Here is a 24,934-nt window from a genome sequence, read left to right on the forward strand (position 1 = left end):
TGCCGCACGTGTGCCCTGTCCTGGGCAACCTCAGCGTGGGTCTCTTGTACCGCACTGAATGGTCCAGGTTTCACAGCCTCGCCCTCATCATGCAGCAGTACTTTCTGTCAGTTTAGCAAACTCCAGTAAAAGTAAACATTTCCCAAAATGCGCCATATAAAAATCTAAAATGAAACCTCTACGGCATCACTGCCTGTAGCATCCATATCACTAGATACAGTCCAGACAATTCCTACAATTAATGAACTGGGAAAATTACAGGTAAAAGAAAAATGACTGTGTGAAAAAGACCTTGAAAGGCATGAAACAGACAATGGGTTTTTTCTACTTTTTATTTCTTTTTCCCTCCCTTCTCTCACTACAATGTTATGCATAATTGTTTGGTCAGTTTGTTCTTCCCTGAAACTTTTACTGAAATGGATTAGGTAAACCATGCTCTGAAACAGATTGAAAATGGAAAGTATGTAAATATATAGCATATAACTTATAAAATTGTATATATATGTGTGTGGGTGGGTGCTGGAATAAAAAAGCTACTGTTACTTGCTGGTAGAACAACATATCAACAACTGTTGGAGCTGACTTGAAGGTTAAATATTAGGAAGGAATCCAATTTCTCTTGTCTATTCAGCTCAGCGGTGTGTTAGATTGCGGTTGGAGTGTGCTTATGGAGTGTGGGATATGAAGTAGGCTAATCAATCCCTGCTGCTTCATTCTCAGGTTCTTCTTATATCAGGTCCCTGCCCTCAGGCAGCCTTCAGCTTTCCAAAAGCCAATTCCATACAAATAAAAATTGTGACCTGCAGCTAGAGGGTGAAGCTGAGTTTCCCCCTCGTGATTAATCTCTTCTTGGGTGGCTTTCAGAAAAAAAAAAAGGAAAGAAAAAAAAAAAAGGGGGGGGGGAAGGAAAGAGAAAAACCATGCATGTTGCAGCCCTCTGAAAGAGTTTTCCTATTGAATGAGCCCAGTGCTCTGGAGCCAGCTTATCAAATGAAAGAATTCATTTTTTTTAACAGTGCCTTGTGTTGACATTGAGAAAATGAGCTATCAAACACTATGATTAAACTTCAGCTGCCATAATTGTCGTCCGAACAACTGCATGGTGGAACTGAAAAGCATTTTTTTAACCAGCTCTATATGGTTCACCAGTAATACTCAGTTTAAAAGGTTGTTGCTGCTAGCAAGAGAAACAAGGCTTGAAATTAACTTTTTCCAATCCATAGACAAAATTAAACATAGGTATTTGAGTCACACAAACAACAGGTAAATCAGATGTGCTTTAAATTTCATTTTAGTCATTTTATCTGCCAAGAGGTAGCTCCAGGGTATTAAAATATCTGAGCATTTTCTTGTTTCACTGCATTTGAGTGGATGGGTCCTGTCTTTTATTTTGAGAGAGAGAGAGAGACAGACAAAAAGAATTGCAAGGAAGGATGGTTTAAATACTCAATTTGATGCAAGTGGGGGTGGAGGGAGGGGAATCTAGAGATTTGTGGAGTATTTTCCCTGCAACTAGAACTAAAGATTTGATATAAACAGGGGACAATCTAAAACACAATTGTCACACTGCATGCAGTTATTGCTCAGTCTCCTTTCTGGCCTGGATTAGTGCATTCATTCATTTGAGGCTTACAGGGATACTAAGTATTTTATATTACTAAGTAATGATATTTATTCTCAGCAACCTTTTTACATACATCCTCAAGAGACTACGGCTCATCAAGGAGGCTGGAGAAGTCCTTCAGGGAGGGTGGTTAGAGGCATGATAGGTGACACCCCCAGTGACCGCAGCCCTCTGGCCAAAAGTAATAGTTCGGGAAATGAGCTGTTGCACAATTAAATCTCTGCTTAAGATTATTTAAAAAAAAATCACGTTACAGGACAGATGACAGTGCAGTGAACATGAATGAAATAATGGTGGGGAATAACGGAGGGCAAGCTTAGGAGCATATAAACAGTTTAAATTGGAATATTTCCCTGCCATTTTCCTGAGCTTCCTGGGCATGAGTCTCTGCCCTCCTTCCTGAAGGAAAGGTGGCCAAGACAGGGTGGGGGAGGCACGTGTGCTGCAGCTGGGTCACAGGGGTGCAAATCAGGATGCAGATGAGCCTGTGCACATTTATCTTGGCTGAGGATCAGGCTTCAGCCTGGAAGGAAGAGCTTTCCCCAGGTAGACCTCAAACCCCTGTAACCAGCAGTGCCTAGCCCTAGCCCCAAGGGTCCATGGCACTGCGCTGCCCCATCAAAACACCTCCATTCAGAAGTTCAGATTTCTTTTGTCAGTCCTTCCATCAAATTAACACTGCATTATTTTTTGAACCTAAATGTTTTTTTTCCCTGTTTCCACCCTGCTCTACCTACTCAAGCAGGTGTTTTTGCAAAGTCAGTTACATAACCTGATCATCGTTCTGTTTCCTGAACATATGGGAATAACATTTTGACATAACAATAACATTTTCATCATTTTTAGACTCTCTCACACTCTGAGCTTTACTTTACCCCTTTCCAAGAGTAAAGCTGACAATGTCTAGGGCTTGTTCAGGATACTCAGGGGTTTAGGCTGTTGCTTGCAAACAGATTTCATGATCTGAGCTGAGCACCTGGAGAAGCAATGAGGTGCAAGATGTCTTAGGCATGGGTAAGAGTTAGGAGCTGAACTGGAGAAGCAGGGACAGCTTCCAGAAAAACAAGTTTAGCGGCAGATCGGATGCTGTTGAGAAAAATAACACAGGTCTGCAAATCTAGGGAATGGTATCTACTCAATAAAAGAGAATTTGCACATGTAAAACTAATCCAAAGTCACCCAGATCTGTTACTCCCATGACTCACAACCCCTTATTTAGCAATCTAGTTCTAGGATTGTTCCCACCTGCCAGACTGCACACACTAAGTTATTATTGTAGGGTTGCTTATGCATGCTGAGCTGCATTCCCATGTTCACTGCTGTGGGGTCACTCAGACACGCTGGCTGGATCACGACTATTTTCAAGCATCCTGAGCTGCTGGAAATTATTCATTTATCATAAGCAACAGCAAAGATATTTGTGTGAGAAACAAAGACATGAAAAAGGTACTCCAAGCCAAATTTTGGGCCATGCTGCAAAGGCACTGGACAACCTATTATTCATTCATCATAAGCTTTGCAATATGAGGATGGTATAGTTATAATCAATTAAAAAAACAGAGTCTGACATTGCAATACTCTTAGCTTAAGAAAACCAAATAAAATATCACAGCTTGTTCAAAAAGCTTATTCTGAAATCTCAGTATAAATAAGATGTATAAACAGCCATTCTTTCAGGTAGCTTTTGGGTGAATTGTCTGATATATTTGCTGCTGCGCAGAAAGCTAAATTAGCTTTTAAGATGAGTCTTTCATAAAAGGCCTCGGAATTCTCTCTTATTCCTCATCTCCTACATTTGAAATGTTTTCATTTAAAGAATCCAGTCTACTGTTCCTATAATAAACTTAACATTAATCCTAAGATGAGCCTAATAGGATCACCTTTAGAAAAGGATGCAATTCTGATCTTATTCTCAGGAAATCTTATTGAGCACCATTGCAAATGAATTCCAGGCAGTATTGGAGATGTGGGGAAACATTGCGGCGATACACCTGAAAGTTGTTTTGGCTTTAGGTTGTTTTTTTGGCTAGACAAAAAATGTGAAGTTTGGACTAGCTGGGGAGGAGAAAGGGAACTCCTGGCCTCTCTGCACTTGGAAACTGTTCCTGAGGACATCAGCCTGCCAGGCTTTTCTCTAGGTGACAGAAGTGCTGGGCTTTAACTTGTACGCATTGTGCTAAAGCAGCAATAAAACTGTGACAAGCTGACAAAAGCAGGTCAATTCACAGCTCAGGCTGACACCACTTTTTCAGCTCATATTGGTCGATTACCAGTCAAATTTCAGGTACAGGAGAGAGAGTGGAAGAAAAAGGCAGTATTGAGACACATCAAGATATGGCCATCACAGCTCACTTAGGGACCCAGGCAGTTCCACCCCTTCTGCTCTCTTTTTTGGCAGCCCTCACCGCTGCAGGTATGCATGTGACAGCTCGTGGGAGAAGCCCCTGCAGACATCCACAAACCAGACACCTAAGTAACCCCCAAACCAGACATGAGCAGGAGCCTGCAGAGGAGACCCCCGGCAGACGATGTGCGACTGGGAATACCAGGACCAGCTTCCCAAGATGGGGCTGTGGAGGGCCCGGTGCTCACAGCCTACCCAGGCACTGGTTAGGCTAAGGGTAATTAACATGTTCCCATGTATGTCAGTGCCTGAGGATCTCTCACATGCGGAGTTTCTTTGCTTTCATCCTTCCCCACAATCCCAAAGGAAGGCAACCATTCATATAACATAATATCTCTGCTTTTAAGCTGGCGTGTTCATCCACTGATGCTTCTTTTTTCACCGTGTTCAAACTTCGGTTAAATTAATATTTTACAGTAAAAAACAAAAGCTAATCATATCATTACTGCATGAGAATAGCTGTGACTGACAACCCTTCTAAAAACACAAGCCCATGACTCAGTGCACACAGCACAATTTGTGAAGGGCAAAATGAAAACTGCCTGGAAAATAACTTCAAAGTAGAAGAGAAAAAAATGATACACAGTATAAGCGTTTAAGAGACAGGCAAAAACTTGCTAAACCCCCAAATACCATCTACTTCCCTGCTACAGGTTATTCAAAGGAAAGGAGGACACTGCATCCTTGCATTCAGATTTAACTACATTCCTATCTGTATTTTTATCTTTTTATCCAAATTTGTTTGCCCCACTTTTGCCATGCTGCCTACAGAGAAATTACTTGTATTCAGAGAGTATTTTTTCTTCTTTTGCATTATCAGAATCACCTGCTTGCCACAGCCTTATGAGCCCCCTCTTCTCAGAACTTCAGGAGTGATGGTGTTCAGGACCAGCCTTGGACGTCCGAGTCCAGCCTGGGTATTGCAGGCTTAACATCACAGAACCCCTTTCATAAATACACTTTCTGACTGGGAAATGTCTCACATACTATGGCTGCTGCTATAAAGTAATAACAAGTAAATCCAAGGAGCCTTTTGCCTTTTTAAGGGAAAAATATAACAAAACTCGCCTCAATTAAACAATGACTAAAACGCATAGTAGCTTCCTTCAGACAAGCCCAAAGCAAAGTTCAGAAAAGTAGCTTGCTTCATCCAAGGGACAAGAAATACTTACTCTTCCCCTGACTCATGCCATCAGTTCGATCATCAAACCTCTTTCTTTCACAATGAACAGGGGTTCAGGGATGGTTGTGGGAAATAAACCTTTGTATTGTTTAACCTGTTTTCTATACCAGATATCTGCACTGGCAGCAACAATAGTAAGAGAAAGGATTAACCTGCTTCCCACAAAGCTTTCAGTGGTGCTTATGCTGATGTTTCTACCACAATACCAAGCAAAATTAATCTCATCATTACAAAGAAAAGAGATAATCAGCACTTACATTGTCTTCTATCCCTTTCAGGAAAGCTGAAACAGGTCGAGTCACAGTCCTAGCAGGAGAGCCCAAGATATCTGGGAAGTACCTGAAATAAAATAGATGAAAAGTTCTCAGGAAGGCAGTTCAGGCTCCTTCTGGAGCTCCAGAGGCTGGGCAGAGAGAGAGCAAGCAACAGGTGCATCCGTCAAGAGAAAATATAGTGATGGAGATACTGCGAGCTGGACATACAACTGAATCAGTGATACTTATTTTCTGAGTTCTGGGGATGAATTGTGATCACAAACAGTCCTTTCAATCCTACTTCGCAGGTACAAATGTAAGGTGAATCAGGTTTTATCTCATAGCTGAACAAACAGCTGAAACAGAGGAAAGTACTACAGACTTGGGTCCAAGTGCTGTGACGGTGTATGTAATTGCAGCTGTACTGGTTTTAACAGAATTCCACCTGTTTACATGAGCTGTTGTGTGTAGCTGTGCTTCTCCAAGTGGTTTTCCACGGTCAGGAGCCTATTAGGCATTCATAGTAATTGCAGCTGGTAGCATCGCCAACTCCTAATGCTGCCTGACACTCCCCAGTGATTCCAGTTGCTCTTAATTTCCCTAGATATTACTAATATTCAGGCTGCAATTGGTATCCTGGATATGTACCCCTTTGCTGAAATTGTCACCAAAACCAGATGCCCCTTCAAAGGATGAAATTAGAGAAAAATACACTGCTTTGCCTTTGTTCAATACATATATATCTTTCTTCTTCTTCTTTTTTTTTTATTTCAGTATATGTTTTTGTTTGGTTTCTACCACCTACTCGCAGTGTTACACTCTTTCCACTACAGAAATTTCGCAATTTAGCAGAAGGAGAAAAAGAGGGGATGTCCCACTGTTAAGACTGTGGGCCTTGCTGCCCACTGAAGAGGATCATGTATCGATCTGCTCCTTATCAATTCTCCTCACACTGGAAGGAGTCTGGGTCTTATCTTTCCAGTTGGGCTGGGTTCCCTCTCATTTGATCACTGGAGGAAAACCTAAATATGGCCAAGGGGTGGGACAAGAACATCTTGTCCAGGATTGTTGAGGACTGTGCAGTAAGGCACATCTCAACAGCAACAGGGTGTCAGGTTATGGCCCTTAGTAAATTATTCATCACCAACGATTCACTAAGCTGTGTTAATCAACAGACATTACAATATGTCTGTAAAAAGATTCTTGTGACTGGTTAGGTAGGAGCACTCCCCTAGCTTTGCAAAAGTGTTCTACAGTTCCTATATATTTGACTTCATCTTCAAGAGGAGAGGGTAAAAATAGACAGTCTGCTAAAACAGATTTTATTATAAATTATTATTCTATAAAGTAATTGGAGAGATTATTAGAGATGATGATTACTTTGTGATTCTATCTAGAGAAATTATACTCAAGGCCTGCCAGCCTGTTTGATGGGACTGCATTTATTCCCTCTTTTGGGAACCACCCAGTATAGTGTGTGTTTCAAGTCCCGAGGAAGATGGTAGGCAGATATATGCCTCACTAGCCACAAAACAGCCTGAACACCTTTTTATTTTGGACCAGACTTTCATGGTGTAAACTGACATAGCTCCACCGATGCAGAATTTCAGGCAGATTTGAAAAAGTGCCAGTTCCTGTCCCTTTATTCCAGTGGGGCTGTGCTTACATCCACCAAAGCTGTGGTGATTTGCTTTTAAACATGCATGAAGCATTATTTCCCAGAAATAGTTCCCTTTGACTTTGGGCCTTTCAAAATAAAGTATCCAAAACCCTCAAAAGGTAAAAGAAAACAGAAGGCTAGAAGACAAATGACTTAATTCAGTGATATTAGAGATAGACATAGTGATAAAAGGAAACTTCAAAAAGGCTTGAGTGGAATTTAAGATAAATACATTAATTAAGATATAGTTAACACAGTAATCTAAAATTTCCTGGAGACTTAATGAGTTTGGAGCCACTAAAGCTGCACTAAGCACAGGAGACATAATCAGAATCAGAACTGACACACAGCTCAAAACCATTTCAATTATCTCTTTCACTTACATTAGCCAAAAAGACAGTAAACAGTCAATAGGATATAAGAAGCATAGTCAGGCAATATCAATGGGCACCGACAAAGGCCAGGTCATACAGTATACTGAGACGAGAGCTTGACCTTTGGAATTGAAATACAGGCATTTTAAGCTCCAGTGGAATATATCAGAATGGCCTTTTTCAACTGAAATGCATAAAAGGTCAAGGGGAGGTCATAGTTGGCTTTGGGTTCATCAGCACGGAGCATATCCCAGCCCTTTCTTTATTTATTCTCATTTAAAAAAAGGTTTTTCAAACCTCTCTGGCATGGCATAAATATTCATTCTCCAGAGCCAGATTTTCAGTTGGTGTAAAACAGGATAACTGCATTGAAATAAGGAACGTCTGCCAATTTATACCATCTCAGAATCTGGCCATCCTGTTCACATTCTTCTAAGATACAGAAATGGCAATTTTGAAACTTTTTCCTGGAGCAAATGCTTCCAACAATAATGATGCATGTTGAAATTTGAGACTTTGACATTTAAATTGTCTGGGGTTTTCTTTGAAAGGCATGGCAGGAGGTATCCTCCAGAAGAGCCAAGGAGAGAGTAAATACTGCAACAATCCAGTTTACTGTTTCTCTATGTGTTCACCCTTCAATAGCAGTTTTATGTCTTTTTCAATATTCCCACAATTCTTTTTAGACAGGCAAGAACTTTTCTGTTCCCTTATAAATTGCTTTGAAAATGGAGAAAGACGAAAAATAAAAGGGCCACTCACAAAGGACATTGCCACATTAACACAGCGAGGAGAGACCCCGTAGCCTGCAATAGGACTATGCATCCATAACAGGGCACCATTTTGCCTACCACACCTCACCAATTAATTACACAGAAACTAGATGAATATAGGGTGATCATCCAAAGTCAAATGAGAAGCCATCTTAATGAAACAAATATCCACAGTTACTTTATTTGAGGGTCAGTTAGTCTTTCTGAGGGAAAGAATGACATCATGTCCGACACTGTTCAGTGACTCTTTCCAAAGGATCACAAATTGCGTGCCTCACTGCCCAAACCCGGGTATTTCACATCCTACTTAGTGCACTAAGGTAATTTCTAAGATACTGGGAAAGAAAAAGTGCCTCCCTTTTTTAGGATAGAGAATTCATTTGAAAAAACAGAATAATATCAAATTTCTGCTGCCTTGGGTAACTATTTTTATCCTAAAATGGATAATAAAGAGGAGTTTTTATTTCTGTTTATTTTGTTTATGAAGAGTTTCAGATGACAGTATTAAACAATTTTCAGAGACTCTTGGGAAAAACAGCTCACCCCAGGTGGCATCGGTTTTCATGTGGCATTTCTTAGTCTTTATCCAATTTCACTTCTGTCCCTCAGCATGCAGGACAATCCACACAAAACAGTCAATATTTCTCCATATTGAGAGTCAATTCCAAGGAAGAAAATCTAATTTTATTTTTTATTTTATTTGTCTGTAATATGCTTATCCTTAAATGAACATTTTAGACACAGATTCCAAATTATGCATTCATTGGAAAGATTAACTCTGATTAACAAATTCATGCTAAACAACTGTGTTTAATTGGATTTTTTAAAGTAGCTAAATGTGAATGCTTCTCAGTACTTCTATGTGGAAAACAAAACAAAAAGTAATTTTAAAATATTTAATGAGGAACAAACTCTGTGCTGATGACCTATCGTCATTGGTGATGTAGCCTTCTTCCCTACATTCCCCTGCATGTAAAGTTCCCCTAATCTAGTCCTAATAATGGTTAAAGTTATCTGTCTAATCAAACTAATTAGCACTGGTGAACGGAGACATAATCATAATAGAAAGCAAATGCCAGTTTTACAAAACGAAAACGCCATATGTGCAGTAATTAGTGAACCACAGGCACTTTTTATAAATCATATTTATTAGTTCGTAAACAAATCAAATCCTAAATGAAATGAAAGTTACCATTAACAAACACCAATGAATAAACAGATACAATGACTAGCCCTGCCGGGTGCATTGTTCAAGAAGTTGTGTATGGGCACCTCCCTCTTCTGAAAGCTCCTTCAGAGGTGTCCAAGGTGGTTTACAGAGTACTTTGTGTCATCTTCTTTAAGTCACAGCATGGATGTATTAGCTGATCTAGGGAAGCTCCGGTTTGATCGGATGGGCTGTACTTGTCTGGAGACCAGATGGTCATAAATTAGGATATTCAGGTTACATCCATGACGAAAAAAATAGTACTGATAAGTACTCCACCGTGTTCTACAGTAGACCAGGTTTCACCAGAAATTTATTGTAGATTTTGTCACCTCACATAAATAATGATACAGTATGAAATACATTTAATGGCAATCCCCTCCACCCCACTCCAAAAATTGCCAAAACACATGAACCTGTGCTTGGCTTTAAAACCCAAATCACCTTCCTTTTACTGATGGTGGTCAGGTCATTCCTTAAAGGCAATTATAAGAAAAGACAAAAAAGGATTTGTAATGAGAACATTTTTGCAGGTTATAAATTCTCCTAAAACTCAGCTTAAAGGAGTTTCAATTACACACTGATCACTTCTTTCTCACTAAGCAGCTCAGTATGTGGCTGATAAAACCTAGCCAGCAGAGGTACACTTTCAGCTGGCTTCAGGCTGAACATACGTAGAGATATTTTACACCTCAGACACAGAGCTTAAATATATAGTATTGGAGAGACATGCAGCCCAAATATGTAGTATTGGGAGGCTCAGATTGAAAAATCTGACTCGATACTCATAGGAAGACTTAGTGAAAATTAAGAAGGTTTGTAATAAATAGCACATATCATTACATATCTGATCACAATTTTCATGGCTTTCCTCTCCTGCAGAAAATACTGGCAGCAGAAAAATGTTGAATAGAGATATTTTTGGAGGTACAAAACCTCCTTCATTCCTCTAGCTGTTAAAATAATCTATAGGCTGAGACCTCTTCTTACATTAAGTGCTCTTGGATTTAACACATCTTGGCTATTTCCAAGCTTGGGGCAGAGACCAGCTTTCCTTTCTATGGTTTTGCTTGAAACACTGCAGAACTTGATCTTCTGGGTGTTCTTGAACCTTTTTGCTCTTGAGAAAATGGAGCCTTTGACTCCTACAGCTTCTGCCGACCAGATCGGACCATGAATTTTCCTAAGTCTGCAGATACTCAGATTTGAGTCTTAGCTTAGTCGCATCCTTCTTTTCGAGTTGATAGTATAATCTGGTGTGCAGCCTGTTTCTAAGCATTGCTTCACATGTACTCTGAGGTCATGGCATGATACGCGCTCAAATCCCCACTTTTCGAGGTGAGAACACAGCGTGAACTCGGGAAGTAGAAGTACAAACTGACTTTTCTGTAAGTGGTAAGTCATACTATTCCCTTTGGTGCTCATTTTGAAAACATTAATTAGAGTGGGTATTTAATATGACTCTCCTGTAGTATGTACGTAAATAGCTCAAACTAATCTTACCCCGCCCCAGCAATTCCAATGTATGCTGTAACAATGTCTGAGACATTAACAGTGAATTAATTATAATTGTGCAGTGGCGCCTGGCCACTTTGCTTTCTGTCTAGTTTATCTTTATTCTAGACTAAAGAAAACAACAATGAAAGAACAAACATGCAGTAAAATCTGTGCAAGAGATAGAAAGCAGAGTATCCCCATTTTGGTTCTCCTTTTGGCTATACCCCCTATCCGGGCGGGAAGCATGCTTTTTACATTAAAAAGTGTAACACCGAGAAAACAGACCCAAAGCTGCAAGCGTGCTGTGCATTTAAATTTGATCCCTTTTTTGTTTGTTTATTTTCCTGTACTTCTTTGGATTGGAAAGGAAGCTTAAGAATTGCAGTGCAGAAACAAAGACCATTTTCATTGTATATTTGGCCTGGTCAAGACTAAGAGGTAATATCAATACTGTGAAAAAGCCTAAGCAGGCACGTTTTTTTCCCAAAACAGCTGAAATGAATCCACACAAATCATCTGAATACCTGTGGATTTTCCAAAACAGAGCATTACCAACCATACATGGTCCAAAATAGCCACTCAATATTCCAAAAAAACCTATGCCATTGCCTTTAAAATTATTATATTTTAAAATAACAATAACACAGCATTCTTCCTTTGTTTTTCATCATCTGAGCTCTTTGGGCACTTTCATTTATTTACACATTCAAGCAAAGGCTTTCAGGAAATCTCTTCTTTCCAAGACCTGGAGCTGTAGAACCCTTCCCCAGTCTCCATCACAGGCTCTGGAATAAAATCACGAAAGGTTGACTACTGCAGAGCGCACTGATGCCTCCCAGCTCGGCCGGATGGCTGCGGTTGGCAGAATTGCCATGGTAGACAGCCCGCAGGGCCTCACAGGTTTTATCAATCTGGGGTGGGATTTTCACACTAGCTGGTAACAGCCAGAGCTAAGGTTAGTCCTAGCTGCATTGGAAGAACATGATTTCAAAACCCTTGCTCTCCCTTAAATAGGTGCGTTGAATCTGTTTGTCATGGAGCACAGGAGGGAGAGAAAGATCTCTGACATGCCAGAGAAAAGGAGGTGTGGGGAACCTTTGTGGAGAAAGTAGAAAAAAAGGGTAAGTCACTTGCACAAACACTGGTTCTAGCCAGTCAAGCCCCTCCCTCCACAGCACTCAAATGTTATCAGCTCTCTATTTTACTGTTTCTGGAGAACAGTTTTAGCCTCATTTCTGTGCAGAAGGTATAAAAAGCAACCTGAACTCCCACTGGAAGTGCAATTCCAGAAAAAAATTACAGGATACCCACCCAGTACTGCAATGCTTCAGGAGGACCAGCCCTGTTCCCGCTGAAGATTCAAGGGGGATTTGTTAGTGACTAACATGAGCTGGAACAGGGGAGATACCTGACTCTGCAATGACTACCAGAGGCAGTGAAAAAAACCCTGTTGATTTAAATAGCCATTAACTGTTTAACTAACTAAATAGGCTTTATGGCTGCTTCGCATTAAAGCTGGTAGATATGTGATCTGACCCCAGCATTGTAAACAGCAAGACAGAGCTTTAATTTGCTTATTCTTTGAAGACTGGCCTTTTAGTGTTCTAATAAAGCAGTAGTCTAATCTACACAGGATAAACTACAGTACGTTTTAAATAATGATACTACATGGTTAAACAGCCATTGCTGTAGGAGGACAAAGACCAAAAAGATTAGTTCATACTAAATATTTCTCTTAAGCCATGCTGTTTTCCCCTCCTAATTTGGTTTCCTTACAACAAACTTTGCCTTCACAATTATTCCCTTGATTACTGTAAGAGTGCCAACATAATTTAGTATTTGGGGCTTGTACACAGAGTCTGGCAAAAACCTGACTCAAGCAAGTTTTGCTGCAGATTGGAGATTCGGCTTACTGCACAGAAAGCAGTTTTCTATTTGAAAACTATTAAAGTATATGAAGAGTAATTAAAAGCATCAATTAAGAATGTGAAATACAAATAATTTTATATTAGCCAGAAAACTTATTCTGACATACTAAAATGGATGCTTAAAAGAAACTGCAATGTAGGCTGCCACTTCTTCAGAGCTCTAAAATACTGCCAAGTGATGTCTAAATGTATCATTTGATGTGGTATTTATAGGAAATTAGTTTATTCTTACACTTTATATTAGTGTTATACACTGTCATAATGTTCATCTGTATGAAGATATCCAGAAGTGCCACTGCTATGCTAACAGTTACACTTAATTCTGCAAACTAACTTGTCTTTCTATGTGTGTGAAAAAGATACAACCTGACATACCCTACACTCCAGTTTTCCCATGCCAAAAAAAAAAAAAAGGGCAACAGCGATATCAGTTGCCCCCATGCTTTGACACATTTTTCTGAAATAATTGATTTTCACTGTGAAACAGTAACCATTTAACTGGTATTTCATCTTGAAGTTAATCTGTGAGAATTATGAATATATTTAATGGCTCTATGGCAGGAATTTCCTGTTTTACAAATGGTTGTGTAGCATTTTCCTATGAAGAGTCATTGCAGAGGGCTGGACTCCCTCGTTCTGCACAATTGCATTCAAAGAACACCAGATACACTTTGCACTGGTCTTTGGCAGAATGCAGCAAAGCACACAGTTCCTGCCATCTCACACACAATTGCTCAATAAGGCTATGAATGACGTTTTCATGGAAAATGAGAGTTAGAATAAACTTCAGTCAAACTAACCTTGCTCTTCTTTGCAAGTTGCTGCTATTAGTCTCAAATCTGATGCTCCATGTCAAGATGTTCTCTATTCATCACATTGCTGGCACCAACACACAATTCTGGGGAGGAGGAGGCACAAAAGAAAATTCTGGATCACTTCAGGCCAAAATGAGAATAACTTCTCCTAGCATGTGTGCACACACATATGCAGCATTGAGAGACAGAGCGAGCTGGTGTTGGGAAACGCAGGATACCAGTTGCCTTCTGGCACTCACCCTTTGTTAAGGTTCTGCTCAGCAAAATAAGTACTCTTCTGTTTGTCTTCAAAAATAAAGAATTCTTTATGGAAATGAAGTGGAGCAATTTCTTTTGTACCAAAAGACAAAACGGCAGTAGCCTGAACTATACATCAAAAAAGGAAGGTCACAATACAAAAAACGGACGCACTGAAGGATTGGCCCTGCAACATATGGCATCACATCCATGGAATAGTTCTAAGGATTTATCACCAACCGATATATAAAAGGGACAGTGAAGCTTTCCCTAAAGTTGTTAACAGTTGATCTTTCTCAGGGTAAGCTTTTTTGGTCCTCATGAATTAAGAAATTACTCAAGGAGGAAATATATACAAAGTGATCCCTCATATTGATGTGGCAGAACAAATGCTGGGGACTGCGTATCTCACCTACGAATGTTATATGAATACTTATATCCATGTTATATGGATACTATACAAGGAAAAATAATAAGTACTGTCTTTGCTTTTTAAGATAAAGGTACAATTTTTCAAGAACAAGAAGATGACATATAGCCCTGTCATCTGATCTAGTAACTGCACGATAACACCTTGTCCCAAGAAGACCTTGGGAACAGACTGAGGTTCAAAAGGCTGACTGTTCTTCAGACCCTTTCAGGAAGACACCAACACACACATCCCCTTGCCATGTGTCATGCCCTGCCCTCCACCCACAGTCAGCCATCTCAGAGGCTCAGGCCAAGGCAGGGGCTCTTGCCTGGGAGTGCAACCTCTCAGATGCCAGATAAAACACAATAAGCAGGAACGAGAAGCTGGTATGTACTCATTGGTGACTTGTTGAATCCAAGCAGGGGCATGAAAAGAGGAATTAGGGATAAGAATGGCCTGAGAAAAGTAGTATCTTCAGAACTCCAGTAGAACTGAGGAGTACAGCTGACTTGGAATACTGTATTTTGGGCACCAAGAGATTTGGGGTCTTCACCAAAGAAATATGCCATTGCATCGAGGCAGACCAATAATTTCAGGTAAGTTACAGCAAACACATCCTGAAAAGCCAGTTGGATAAGCCTCAATTCAAAGATACTGTAACATGCTTCTTTATAGCTCACTTTCCCTCTGCACCTACCTGTGCAGGTAGGCACCTACCTATTCCTCATTTTTGATTACATGATCATGCTCACCTTGAAAAGCCTTATTCTCACTTGCTGAGTTTAACCCTTTATGATTCCTGCTGTAGCTATGTAACAAGATAATGTGACATATCTTTCTGGAAGAAAATGGAGCTATAAAAAGGGATGGTTTATCCCTTTGTAAGCTCACAAAGTGAACAATCTAAATTGTGAACCCAAATCCTAACCCACCCCTACTCAAAGTGTGGTAGCAGCAGGTAAAGTCCTCATCTACCTCCCTTGCAAATTACAGTCAATTGTATTAAAATACATTTTAGAAACACATACGCTGGATCACCTGAAGAACAGCAGTCTCAGCTCACTTGTATTTTTAAGCAAGATACGACCGTAAATCTTCCACCCAGAAGAGTAATGTGTTAACCCACTGTGCCACCTAATCCCTAAGAGTCTCATTTTGATTGTACAAAAATAATTTAGGGATCTAACAGTTTAAAACTGTCTTTTCTGGTGCCTAAGTGCTTCATTTTAATAGATATTAGCTGTTAAAGATACTCATTTTAACAATGACATTTACTGCTTTAACCATTCTATCATAGAGCACAAGTGCATCACTTTGCAGGATAGTACTGTTTAAAAAATAATCTACCTGCTTTAATGCATATTGGAGTGTATTAGTTGATGTTGAATTAGGTCATTTTAACCCTTCAGCTTTTTTCAGGAGCATGAATACATTTCAGACCTTTTTAGTTCTGAATGTTGAATTAGAAGATTTTTCCACACAATTATAATATTCACTTACATCTCCCCTTCCATTTAAATTTCTTTCCATTAATTCCTTTCAATTAATTAAGCCTCACAACATCACCACAAAGAGTTTAAGAGCTACCATTCCCCAATTTGGGGTTGCAGGCATAATCCATTCGAGATGGATGGAAAAACTCCTACTGTTTTGAAGCAGGCCGAAGAACTAGGCTTTTTCATAACACAGAAAAGACTCCCATCAATTTACAAGGGAACTGGGTTGGGAAACAGGTGACTGAATCAAAGCCACATACCGCCACACGGAATCATAAACCTTCTGAGAGATCCCAGATGCACAGATTCCTGTGCATCTGTAACCACAGACCCACCCTTCTTTTGAAACAAAATCATGAGACAGCAGATGATGAAGAAAGTGTCAACGGGCTGTATAAACATGCACTGGAAATCTAAGAAGCTGATTCCTCCTTTGTTGCTGAAGGCAGAAGAATTGCCATGCTAGATCAAACAGCAAATCCAATTAACACAGTATCTCCTCTTTCATAGTGGCCAGCTCTTAGGAAAGAATATAAGAATTACGTTACGCCATCCACTCTTCTCAAAACTAAAAATTTGAACACCTTCCTGAGCCAGATCTCGTATCCAGACCAAGTACCTTTAAACAACCTTGCAGCCTTTTCTGTTTTGTCTCCACTACAGCTTGAAATGGAGGGTTTGGAAAACAAATGAGGGTACGGGGCTCCCTGAGCAAGGTGGAGCCTCGGCCCTACATAGAAGTGAGCACTGTCCATCAGTGACTGGAGGTCAGCCTCTCCCTACATGCTGTAGAGATAATCCATGGGGACTGATGCTGTCTCTCTGGGAGCGACTGGCGCAGGGCATTATGCTTCTGTGCGAGGCTGTGCCTCTCCATTTCCCACTGAATTCTTGCAGGTAGGGGAGTCGCTGCCATCCCCGGTGGCAGAAGTCCAGCCCAGTGAGAGACCTCAAGGAAGCTTGTGGAAGCTGAAAGGTTGTCTTCGCCCAAAAGCCCAATGGTACCCACACACTGAAGCAGGTTGCTGTTGAGCTGCTGACTGGAGGCATCTCACATGACTTCAAAGCAGTGGAGCTCACCACTATTTGCAGACAAGTTGGGCAGCCATTCGCCAATAACGTGTCCAGAGGGGCCTGGATGAAACAAGGAAGAGGCAGCACGCAGGGCTGCATGCGTTCCAGACTTCTGCTTGCATCTCTTTGAGATGAGTGATGAAAACTACTTCAGAGAGCTCCTGAAACCTGGTTATGTCACCAATTTACACAGTGGAATAAATATTTTCTGTTTACTACTCTTTGCTTGATAATTTGTACAATTCTCCTTGCTTTCCCAGCTGCCGCTGAGCAATAAGTAGCTATTTTTAGAGAACTAATCACTGTGACTCCACACTATTTCTTTTGAGTTGTAAAAACTCATTTACCCTTGCTTAATTTTACACAGTGTGTTGTGTATATATTGTCAGAGCTCTTATTTTCCAGTGGGCATTACTTTGATCATATTGCCATTGAATTTCTCTGCCATTTTAGTTACCCACTAATGGGAATGTCACACTCATTAGGTAACAGGACATCATCCTTCCACAGCTTCTCGTAGCTTGTACTTGACTCTCTTCCTATATGATCACATTCTGTAGATTTTAATGGCTGCAGTGTTCGAGATTTCACTGCATTGCTTAGGACTCAGGAGAAAGACATCTCTCTGGATGGGGTGTATTCTCTGCAGGTGTAAAGTTTGATAAAGGTGTCCATGTTTTTTGAATATTGCATGTTATGTCTGAACTACCTTATGAGGAACACAGCATAAATGGTGATTTAAATACAGGTGTCTGAAAACTATCAGATTAATAGCTAAAACCAGTCTTCTATCAGTCTGTCTAGCACATTGAGTTTCTTCAGAGATTGTTATGCTTTTTCAGGGGAGCAAGAGAAAGTAGGCAGGACCACAGAGCACATCAGATATATTATTGCTTAGTAACTAGAGGTTAATAAAGCCATTTTCCAGATACAGAATTAAGAAGAGATTAAAAAGTCGTCTTCTTATCCTGAAAATGATGTAACACTGTGTGCAAAATTCAAGGTTTGACACAAGGGTACAATAACACATGAAAAGATAATATGTCAAGACCACCTCAGGAAAGAGTTTCTTGTTATAGGAGCACATGCTTCATTTTATCACTTGCTAAAGCACCTCTTCTTTTCTGAATAGCAACAGATTTAAGTGTCTGATGTAGTCTCCTGAATAAGACGTTCTAATGCCAATTTAGTTCAATTCATTGGGTCTGAGGCTGCTTACCTGAAACAAGATACCGACACATTTGCATGTAATAAATGACAGCTTGAGCGTCTGCAGAGTAAAATGCTGGCCTGCTGATAGGATGCAATTAAGACAAAAAGAACCCGGGGATACTTCTTCCTCCAGCAGACCATGCAAAACTAAACAGGAAATGGGCTCAGATTTCCACCAGAAAGCTGAGTATCGCACCAGCTAACATCCATTAGTATTCACAGGGGTTTAGCAAGCTCAGAGCTCTCTGCAAGGGGTGCTGGGCACCCACAGGTGAAGCTGGATAAAAGAGGTAGTATTCTCCTATGGAGCACAGAAGAGTTGCTCCTAGGAGCCACCATTTCCTTTGTGAACTGGAATTAATTATCCAAATGGGTCACGTAGGACAACAATAAAACCATGAACAAAAGAACATGCAAACAAATGGAAAATTAAAAACTAGAAATGTACCATCATAGAGTTCTCTGGGTGTGTTTGTGAATATGTTATGTATGAAGTTCTGAAGACTAGATATAAAATTTGTTAGGTAATTAAAACAGGCTATAATTGAAAGAACTTTATGCTATAAAAAATAGCACATGCTACAAAAATTGCAGGGCCATCACTCTGGGTGTATTAAACTATTGACAAAGTGCCTGAAGCACCAGCTTTTGGATTAATAACTTTGCGTAGGCTTGTTTCAGACACAAGGTGTGACGGCTGGGTTGTTGTCCTAAGGAGCTGATAACAGGCAACACACTTTGAATTTCCCTGTACTTCATCAGGGCAAGACGTGAAAAACAAAGCCATCCTAAGACTGACCTGTCATAGGGTTTCTGAAGTGTTTACTATGGTCAGGCCACACAATTTCCAACCTTATATGAGAAGGAATGTCCAGGTGACAAAAATAACCCTCTCGATAGCCTGTATCATGTCACAAAACAGAAGAGTTAAGCTCAAAGTGAAACTGCCCAACTTCGACTTTTGTTTCCCATCTGGGTTTTTGAGAAAGAAAGAAAATCAAAAGCCTGACAACTGACCACAAGGGATGTCCATATATCTCTGCTGAGGGAATGGCAGGGTTTCAGGGACAGGACATTTCACCCATCTAACCAGCAGACCTAAATCTAAACCTTACTAATAGCAATTTGGGGTCAGTCACTGTGCTGTGGGTTTTTTTGTCCCTTGTCTACCTAAGTAACAAAACATGAACACAATGAGACCTCAAACTGCTGATGTTTTTGGTGATTATGAACAAAAGTAAACCATGTGATTTGCCCTCAAAACTCAACTAATGACTCAGAGTCTCTGCTTCCTTCAACAGGGACTTCTTGCATCCAGGGATGCAACAGCCACTGGAGATACTTGGCTATATGAATGTATCTCGCTCTTGCTAGGACCACTTTCCACCAAAAACATGCTAAACTTTTCTTTTTACAGTTCCCTGGACCAGAACTGTCTTTCACCATAGCCCTTCAGCTCGCAAGCTTTTTGGTGCCAGGATCCTGTAACACTTTCTGTGAGCAAAAGCCAGTGTCAGCCAGGTATGTGTGAATATACAGCACAGATTTTCAAATTCCTTGACAATGGTATCCACAGTGCTATTGCCTTGTGTCCCTCCAGTTATGACACTGAGGTTGCTAATGTGGTCGTTCCTGTAGAACTCATACCCGATTAGCTGGAAGAACAGATGAGCTGCTTCTAAAATTTGCATTACCCATTTCCACCTGTGAGAATAATACCATCAGCTCGTCAATTACTCATGGAGATCCAAGTTTGAACTCCAGATCCAAATCTTTTTACAAGCAGTACGTTTAGCAAATCAGTAGGGCACCCTGCAAAAATGCAAGTAAACTGGAGTTGGAGAAAACATCTGTCTCTGATGTGCACAATTGTGATGCTTTATGTCAGTTTGCATCAGTCAAGCTTGCAGTTTAACTCTGTTTCAGGGGGTTTTTTTACATGCATCAAAAGGTTTGTCATTTTTCTATGATTTAGGTAAAGCTAGGTTAGGTAGTAAAATTCTGTGGGCTGGCAAGCACTGAAGCAAACCTCAGCTTTTAGCTTTATGTTCCCAGCTGCCTGTGTTTCCAGTGGGTAGTGTGTCATATGTCTAAAGAAAATGAATGCTAATGAAATAGAAAGTGGTGAAAAGCTGCTATAATGGTAGAAAGTTACTCAGCTAATAGAACAGGTTCTGATAGAGGCAACTCATATAGCTTTCCCAGAGCTCTGAAAAATAGTTATTTAAATATTTATATGAGCAAAGAGCGGAGAACTGGGGGTGGAAACGGGGGATCCATTTGCAAGTCTGCTGTACAAGGGATCTTCTGGAGGCTACCTAACGCACACTTCCACTGCCTTGTAGGTACAAGGGGAAAACTCCTCCACTATTCCCTAGCTCAGAAAACAGCTTGCTGAAACACACTTCTGTATTATATTAGTGGCCCAGTAATGGATTTTGAACTATGTCTCTTCGATGGAAATCGTTCTTTCCTCCAGCTGGAAGGCAAAAGTATTATGCCTGCTTCAGCCCAGAACTGTCATCACATAGGAACTGACCCCAGACTTTTCAGAAAATTCATAGATTCCATCAGCTTTTTTATTAAAATGTCACATTCTTCCACTCTTAAACATTTCACTAAATGCAAGAGCCACAGGGGGCAAAATGTTTGCCTCGGCAAAGCCAAGACAGGATTAAAACCCTAGAGCCTGTTCAAATCAACAGAACTGTTTTCATTTCACTAAGGGGATGGCAATGGGGAGGTAAAATTGCAACTATTTTGCCAATGCTTTTCCTAAGGATTTTTTTTAATTGAAAACTTGAAAATCTGACTCATTTTCATAACTGACATACACATGAGCATACGGTTAAGAGAGAGTCAACTTTCCAGTCAACTCTCTAGGTCTCCAGAGGTCTGCCACCTTCAGCCAGTAGTTTTTGGAGGATGATGTTTCATTAGTGGATCAAATCCAGACTTGAACTTGAATCCAGCTGGCACACATGAGGCCCTCAAGCTGACAAGCTGTTCCTTGGAGCGTTAGCAATTCTTTCTTCTCCTGCACTAGCTTTAAAGCCAAACACTGGCAGTATGATGGACTATTTCATCACGGTATTTCACAATGATGTTATAACACCCGCATTTCTGAACAGGAACGCATGGAGCTCCAGGAAATTCTGCATCAAAGCTCAGCCTGAGCAGTTATTGATAAGCATCTTCCCACATGAGTCAGGCCCGCTTGTCCTCTGAGAGCTCAGGAAAACTGCTCTATCCACCCCTGTCTCGCTATGCAGTCTGGCTGAGCCCCCCTCTCCTCCCCTGTGAACACCAGCTCAGACTTTTCTCGGCTCCTTGTGCAGTTTCATTCTGAAGAGCCACTGTAATCTGGTGCCAAAGTTCATGGGCAGATACTGCCCCAGGCTGCTAATAGCTGTAAAGTTTCTTCTCACACCCTTCTCAAGAGCTTATTTATGACTAAGCAAATCTTACTTTCAGGAGAGAGATATGTCATACTTCATTGCTTGTGTAGCTCCTCACCACTACCTTCAGTGAGGAATACAACAGACTAAAAAAACCCCAGACCTCATCCCATTTTTTCTATGTGTTTGGGTTTACAAACCACAAAAATCCTTGCTTTTAAGTACAACATATTATATAAAGAAGTAGGTAATGATGGCCTGTCCTCAAGGTGCAGTACTCCACATGCATCGATTACAAAGAAAGGCTTATTCTAACAAAGTGACCCCTTGCATGCTTGTATTTTTTCTGTCTTAAAATGGTGGCACAGCACTTCCTGCACATCGATAACTAAAATGACAGATTAGAGCTGAGATTCAGTTTCTGGTGATAATTGTCCAGCGCCAACTGCCTTCTAGGTCAGCAGCAGCCTTCACACTCAAAAAACAATTCACACAAATACTGGGTTGCTCACTGGTAGTGAAGAAGCATTTCATGAACTTTGAAAGTAAAGACAGAGCTTCAGGGTTTCAGTCCAGGTCCAAAATTTATGATGTTTTCTGTGCATCACAGTGCAAGGGTGTGTAAGCCAGTCTTAATGGAAAAGCTTTGGTGGCATTCTAGTTAGCTTTGATTTAAAGCTTAATTTAGGTCCTGAAAAGGGTTAGTGCATCTTTACAGCCATCTTGTAATTCTCCAAGAGTCCTGCCATGAAGTTAGCCAAGTCTACATTTCAACACGGCAGGGTCACTTTCAGATCAAAGAGGTACTCAGACAGCTACCAAAATCCACTGAGAAAAGGCTTACACCCTGTCCAAAAATCTACCAAAATGGAGACAGGCAATTCACGTTACTATTTAAGCGCATTCAAAGGAGATGTAATGAAAATAATGTGTCGTATATACGTATGTATATATAGTCCCTCACGATATTAAATGAAAACTGAAATTCTAGGTTGAAAGCGGATCTAACTAAATATTTAAAATTGAATATTAGAGCTGAGAGAATAATTGGAAGCAAATAATTCACCCAAAGAATTTAGCTTCTTTTTTGGCCTGTGGAGTGTCTGCATACAGATTGCCATTTCCTCAGATCTGCTCATTACTTTAAATAAGTCTCAATTTTATAGTGTAATTCTTTCCCTGTATAGGTTGATGGTAAGGAGTCTCCAGTGCTTTCCTGACACTTTGTATCTGAAGTTTGTTCTGTGAGTGTAGGCTGTGAGCAGCTACACACCCAACACAATGCTGCTCTGACCCACAGTTTGATATGCATGTCCTGTTTGAAAATTCCAGCATGCCAGCTCAGCACTCGCTTTTTACAAGCACTTGTGTGGGTGAAAGCTGACCGCTAAAGTATCAGGGAAAAAACCAACAAATAAGCAGAAAGTATTGCAGCAAGATGCTCACTTTTAAATATTAACAAATCCTCAGCAATAACACAAAGGGTGGCTTTTCACCTCTCCTCAATATGAGCACATTGAACGATATAGCTCTTAATTAGTTTGAAGTAGAGGATACAATGTTACTAGAATCAATACCAAAACCCCAGGTATTTCTGCAGCTGGGATGGAGCAAGCCCACATACCTGACAGGCCGGGGGGGCAACAGGCCAGGAAACAGCTTTGTAGAAAAAGCAGCTGAGGGCCTGGCAGGCAACATGGTGCACAGGCACGAGCCGCGTCCCTTGCAGCCAAGGTGGCCAGTTGCACACAGGGCTGCATTTACAGCCAGGGCAGCCAGCCGCACGCCGGGCGGCACTTGCAGCGGCATAGCCAGCAGGACAAGGGAGGTGATGACCCCTCCCTCATTCAGTGCTGGTAAGACCGTACCTGGAGTGTAGTATCCAGTTCTTTGTTCCCCTGCGCAGAAAATAAAGACACTGACATACTGAAGCAAGTAAAGCAGAAGGGCCACCAATATGATGAGTGAGCTGGGATAATGTAACATGCGGAGCAGCTGAAGCAACTGGGTTTGTTCAGTCCAAAGAAGAGAAAGTGAGAGAGGGATGTCACTCCTGACTACTGCAACCTAGTAAGAAGATGCAAAGAAATGGAGTCAGACTCTTCTTGGAGGTGCACAGGGATGAGACAAGAGGCTATGGACACAAGTTACAACTTGGGAAAATCCTGTTGGATATTAGGAAAAGCTTTTTCACTGTAAGGGTGGAAGATATAGAAGCAGGTTGCACAGACAGTCTGGGGAGTGTCCACCCTTGGAGACAGTGAAAACCCACCAGATATGGCTCTGAGCAGCCTGCTCTCAACAGACATGCTCAGAGTAGGAGGTGGTACTGTATGACCTTTGGAGGTCCCTTCCAATCTATGTGCTTCTATGATTCCCTAATACTTTAATAAATATTTCTCCAGTGCTTGGAGCAACTCCAAAATATTTTTACATCCCTGATCTGTATTTCTGTAAGAATGTAAAGATTTTTATAGTAATTTCTGCCTGTGGAGGGATTCTGAATGTTAAAATCCAGCCCACCAGAGCTAGGTTAGTAGCAAAATGAAGGCAACAAAACCAAAAGTACAAAATTCCTTAACGGTTGGGTTCTCTGTGAGCATATCTCAGCTCAGCACGACTGACTTACGGCCACCCTGATTTACACAAGCAGGGAATTCTTCATTGAATCTTAAGACTGCATAAATGAATGTGTTTCACAGTTAACATAACCTCATATATAGTACAGCTGTTCTGAAGACATCCAAAAAGTGCTGTCTTTCTCAGTGTTGTACCATAGTAGGAACCTATGTGCACCTCCTGTGATCTGTGGCTTGCAATATTATTGTGTCTGATGCAGCATTATTAGGTAGTGAAATAAACTTCAGTTTTTAATGACTAAATGTCATGCAAGAGGATGCTGGACTTGAAAGCCAGCAGAAAAGCCGTAGGCTGTTTCAGAATTCAGATTCAAATTATTCAGTTATCTGTACTTCTCTTAGATATCTATAAATATCTACACTCCACGGGGTGCTCATGCAATTTCTGATGGTTTACCAGACTGAAGCCACCTCCTCAACTGTAGGTTAGAGTTGTAACTCCTTGATATCAATGAAAAAGCAAGGGACTTAGTTATGAAGGTCATTTTTCAACTGAACAGTTAACTGGAGGGCACCACAGAATGAGTTTAGCTCTCTTTTGTCTCACAAATTTTGCAATCAAAGAATATAAACAGGAACAAAGCCGTTAAGGAGACCTCTTCTTGCTGAATGCTCTGGAAAAAAATTTAACTAACTTAATAAGGTAAAAAAATTAGAACATTTTCATTAACAGAAAATGTTCTTTTTAATTAGGATTTTGCAAGCTAAGTCTCCTAATGAATGAAGGAATGGAACTTCAAAATGATT

The 24,934-nt window shown here is 40.6% G+C and overlaps 1 long non-coding RNA gene across 3 annotated transcripts in view; it reads right to left on the reverse strand.

The window, feature by feature from the left end:
- The window catches only part of LOC114010500 (uncharacterized), a 239,419-nt gene that overhangs the window by 30,476 nt on the left and 184,009 nt on the right, over window positions 1-24,934 (reverse strand). For all 3 annotated transcript variants that reach the window (XR_008748842.1, XR_003551936.2, XR_003551935.2), the window contains one exon: window positions 5,469-5,550. This is a non-coding gene — a long non-coding RNA (uncharacterized LOC114010500). The remainder of the gene's footprint in view (window positions 1-5,468; window positions 5,551-24,934) is intronic.

Source organism: Falco peregrinus, chromosome 9 (assembly GCF_023634155.1).
Source record: "Falco peregrinus isolate bFalPer1 chromosome 9, bFalPer1.pri, whole genome shotgun sequence".
Classification (NCBI taxonomy): Eukaryota; Metazoa; Chordata; class Aves; order Falconiformes; family Falconidae; genus Falco; species Falco peregrinus.